Source organism: Elephas maximus, chromosome Y (genome assembly GCF_024166365.1).
Source record: "Elephas maximus indicus isolate mEleMax1 chromosome Y, mEleMax1 primary haplotype, whole genome shotgun sequence".
In the NCBI taxonomy this organism is placed as follows: domain Eukaryota; kingdom Metazoa; phylum Chordata; class Mammalia; order Proboscidea; family Elephantidae; genus Elephas; species Elephas maximus.
The window spans coordinates 15,345,729-15,351,097 of NC_064847.1; positions in this window are offsets into that span (position 1 = coordinate 15,345,729).

Sequence of the window (5,369 nt, forward strand, 5' to 3'; positions counted from 1 at the left end):
TTTGGACATGTTGTCAGGAGGGATCAGTCCCTGTAGAAGGACATCATGCTTAGCAAAGTACAGGGTCAGTGAAAAAGAGAAAGACCCTCAATGAGGTAGACTGACACAGTGGCTACAACAATGAGCTCAAGCATAATAACAATTGTAAGGATGGCGCAGGAGTGGGCAGTGTTTTGTTCTGTTGTGCATAGCATCACAATGCATCAGAACCGACTCAGCAGCACCTAACAACAACAACAAATCAAAAATACTCCCTGAAGTCTTCTTAAAATCAAGTAATAGTTTAAGAGAATTGGTAAAGAATGTCTACCTTGAGATCGTGCCCTTTTAAAGAACTATCTAAATGGGACCAAAGTGAAAAGAGTGACTCAAAAGATTAGATAGGAACCTTAGGGGGCAGTGAGTTTATGTTAATGGGGGAGGAAAAACTCAGAAAAGGAGGGTGAGTATGGTTGCACAACTCAAAGAATGTCATTAGTGTCCCTGAATGGTATGTGTAGGAACTGTTGAATTGGTGTATACTCTCGACAAGAAAAATACTAAAATAAATTATTAATCAGTAAAAAAAAAAAGTAAGAACACCACTACCGTGGAAGCTTACTGTTTCGGAAATATGCTAACGCTACCTAATGCTGCTCCTCGACCCACGCCTCTTTACAGGTGAGGCACATGAGACTACCAGAGGTTTACCAGCAGCACCGAACCGAACCGAACCCCAGGAGGTAATCCCCCAACATGGAGCTGCCAGGACCTGGGATTCAGTTAGTGGTGAGGCCCTGGCTCCCAGTCCTGAGCAGCTTACAGAAGTGAAAGACAATCGCCCTGGATTTAAGATGCCAGAAAGAAACCCTGAGTGCCTGTGACTAGCAGGGAGACTGGGCGGCGGCGGGGGGGGGGGGTCGGTGGAGCGGGGACAGGGAAGGGTAAGGGCTGAGGAGGCTGGAGGGAAGGAGAGGGAGAGGTGAGGGTGTGAGGAGGAGGGAGGAAAAGAGAGGTAGAGGTAAGGGTGTGAGGGCGATGGAGGGAAGGAGAGGTGGTGGTGCGAGGAGAAGGGAGGGAAGGAGAGGTGGAGTTGAGGGTGTGAGGAGGAGGCAGGGAAGGAGAGGTAGAGGTGGTGGTGTGACGAGGAGGGAGGGAAGGAGTGGGAGAGGTGAGGGTTTGTTGAGGAGGAGGAAGGAGAGGGAGAGTTGAGGGTGTGACAGATCCACAGCTGTGACAAACCATGCCACCTGCTTGGTCTTCACCAGCAGCCCAGAAGAGGGGAAGGAGAACAGAGGTCTCCGTTTCCACCTCCTCCCTCTTTCCTACTTGTCTTTTTTTTTTTTTTAAAGGTACCCAAAACCCAGTGCCATCGGTAGGAAGAAATAAAAATCTCAAAGTTTCTTTTCTTGTTGAGACTTTTGTTCCCATAGTGCCGCGTTTGATCCAGTGACTTGCATGTGAACGATGCATATGTGGCTGGAAAAAACCAGACTTCTCACTAAAACCCACAAACTCTCCCACACATTCTCTGCTTTCATTTCCAGTATTTAAAAAAAAAAAAAAAAAAAAAAAACTCCTTAGACAAATATTTCCAAAAATGCGTAAATCCCCATGTGATATACTGGACTCTACCCCAGAAAACATGTGTTGAAGTCACAACCCCTGTACCTAGAAGTGTGATCCTATTTGGAAATAGAGGTTTTCTTTGTTACGTTAATGAGGCTATGCTGGAGCAGGGTGGGTCCTAAACCTAATCATTCCTGGGTTATAAAAGGACAGGCTAGACATATCCATGGGGGGAAGACAGATGCCATGTGAGAATAGTCTACCAGCCCAGGAACACCAACGATCGCCAGCAGACACCAGAAACCAGGAGGTAGGCCACAGAAGGATCAACTCAGCCAAGACCCTGATTTCAACTTTGAGTCTTCAGAACTGTGAGACAATAAATTCCTCTTCTTTTATGTAAACAAACATCTGAACTTTCCCATCTCCTTTCCTAGTGCTTAGCCCTGCAACAGAGCAGCCTCTGTGGCTGCCTGGGGAAGTGTGCTAGCTTGGGTCTTTTCACCATTCATCTTTTCAGCACGCGTCTCTTGCTCCCCTGTGCTCCCCACTCACCAGTCCATGTAAGAAGTACTTGGTAGCCAGAGACCAGTTGTACATATCCAGGCAGTTGATGATTGCCAGGACTTTCAGGGGTATCTGCAGCATGTCCTCAGCACTCAGGAAGACATATTCGAAAACCCACTTGCAATGTAGGAAGGTCAGCTCACAGTACTTCTCCAGAGGACGGTTGGCTCTGTGGTGCTGGGCATAGGACGGGTCGTTCTCAAGAGCTGAGAAGACGGTTCTCTATAAAGATGGAGACAGGAGGGGCTGACAGGAGGCAGAGAAAGGAGTATCACCTGTTCCCACTCACACGGCTCCTCTCCAAAGCCACTGGCTACACCAGACAGACAGCTGACTGAGAGACACAGGACGGAGATAAAAGGCATTCCCCAGGGAAATCGAGGGGCTGGAGGCTCAGGGAGCTTAAACAGTCTGTCTTTTCCCATACTCCTCAACAATTCACTGAGGGTCTGCTTCATGCCTGCCACTGCACTCAGCCCCAAGGTGAACAGGGGAAGGGCTGGTGCTGGGCTCTTGGTATCACTGTCTCCAAGCCCGCAGGGTGAGCTCCTCTTACCCAGAAGGGGATGAGGTCCACAAGGTCATGTGGATTTAAGAGCCAGGTTGTTATTGTCGTTTGTCATTGTCAAGTCAGTTCCGACTCATGGTGACCCCAGGTTTGCAGAGTAGAACAATCCCATAGGGTTTCCTGGTCTGAAACCCTTTGGAGGAGCCCTGGTGGCACAGTGGTTCAGAGCTCAGCTGCTAACCAAAAGGTTAGCAGTTCAAATCCACCAAGCCTCTCCTTAGAAACCCTATGGGGCAGTTCTCCTCTGTCCTGTAGGGTTACTATGAGTCAGAGTTGACTGGACACAATGGGGTTGGGCTTTGCAATGTGATGTTAGAAATTTTCTGAATTTAGAAGTAGAAACAATGTAACACCCTTGTCTTGGTTAAGCATGACATTACCTGGCCCTTATTGTGTAAAGCCAAGGTAAGAAAATCACATATAAACCCTGGACTTTGGCACATTCACAGAGAGAACATATAGATGAAAGCTACCCTCAGAGGTTGACTCTCTCCCAAGACTGAGACTCTGGACAGAGATTACGTCCACCACCAGTGGCCTTGGACCCTAGTTACAAGACACCTCTACTGAGAACAAGCTGCTGGTTAATCCTCCTTCCCAAGACAACTACTTAAAGGTAGATGCTTGAAGTTTAAAGATTTGGGCACTACTCATTTGTCTGTGGCCTATATGGCTCACTTGAGGAACACAGCCCTGTGTCCCTATATTGTCCTGATTCTCTGATCCTAACTGTCTTGCCTGTGTGCCTTGCTGTGGCTACCTTGCAATAAATTAGGTGGATTAATGCATTAACTTGAGCATTTCTTTACTTGATTTTCAACTGAATGCTGCACACATCTCACTTTAAAATGGAGCATCTCCTCGCCTTACAAGAAAACCAGCAGCTCCTTCCAGCTGAAGGATGCTCAGGCTTGGTAAGGCTGGAGGCGCCCCTTGGGGAAGTCCAGCAGCAAAGCATCATCCTTTCCTTCCAAAGTGGGTGCCATCAGTTCACACAGACCTGCACAGAACATGCACACTGAAACAATGGTTTAACTCTAACTATTCATGCAGACCATGGACAGCTGTGCTGTTGGTAACAAGCAACAAATGAGAGAAAAACAAACTTTGATTCCAGAGGGACAGCAAAGATGCAGTACTGCATGAACAGGCTATGTCCGTTATTTTCAGTGAATGACTTATTGGCCTAACACAGAGGTTGGCAAAATTTTTTTATAAAGGGCCAGATATTAAATATTCTAGGCTGTGTGCCATATGGTCTCTGTTGCAACTACAAGTATTCACCATTACAGTTGTAGCAGGACAGCAGCTGTGAACAGGTGTGGCCTCGCTCTAATACCACTTTGTTTACAAAGACGGCTGTCCGTGGACAGTGGATTTGGCCCATGGGCCATCATTTGCTAGCCCCTAACCTGAAATGCAAAAATGATCAATTTTCCCTCTTCCCAAGTCTTTTTAAACACAGCAGTGACATCATTCCTGTAGGTGGGAAAGAATCTATCTTTGGAACTGAATGGCAGGGCCACCATCCTGCTACTGAGGCTCTCTGCAGTGTGCAAAGCTCTTTCAGGTGGACTTCCTCATGCTGTCTACCCAATGCCCCACAGAGAGGTGGCTTTATGACCAGATGCAGAAGTGGAGGTGCAGTTGGGTCAGGGGCTTGCCTGTGAGTGGGTTTGTGGCAGCAGGCAGGGGTCAACATAGAAAGAAGGCTGGAGACTTTGGGTGTGGATAGCTCTTCTCCCCCCATACGCACATGCTTCCCTTTGGCTTATTTCTCTTTAGCTTCTTTGCTGTCCTACCTCTGTCTCCCTATTTGCGCTCTTCTCTTCTGCACTTTGACTCCACACTTCCCCCATTTCTGTCTCCTGGTCAATAAAGAGCATGGGTGCAGGCAGGGTCATGTCAAATGAGCACTTTCTAACATATTGTATATTGAATTAGACATTAATTGCAAAAATACCATACAATTGGAAATTAAGAAACAGACTTTCAAAGAACTGATGTCTCAAAAAAACAAATCAGAATGGAATTTGGAAGATACTTAGAAATGAATGTTGAAAAACAACTGTACATCTCAAAATGCATGGGAAAAAGTTAAAGGAGTACTTAGAAGTAAATGTGTAGTCTTGAATGCCCACATTAGGAAAGAAAGGCAAAGATAGGCCAAGCAGTCATTTCAACAAATTATAGAAGAAAAAAACAACAAATAAGTCTAAAGAAATAAAGATAAAAGCAAAGGGGAAAAAAATAGGATCAATGAATCCAAAAGTTGGTTGTTCAAGTCGAAAATAATTGACAAAAATTAAAATAAAATGGACACAGCACAAATAAAATATACTAGGAATGGAAAATCGGATATAACTCAGATGCTATAAACAATTAAAAAATAAAATTAAGAAAAAAATTCTATTTATAATAGCATCAAAAAGAATAAAATACTCAGGAATGAATTAAAAAAAAGATGTGTAAAACTTACAGTCTAAAAACTGTTACCAATCTCCAATCTGACACAAAGGGTCCTTGTCTTTTCCTGAGTAAGAATACAAATGAAAGACAAAAGTTATCTTCAGGAAGATTTATTTTGCTTGAGACAAGCAAAAGGAGTCAGCAGGGGACTAAGCCTCTCCAAAAGGCTGACTTAAAAAGTGAAGCAAGGCTAGGGCTTATATGGGTTTGGTAGAGA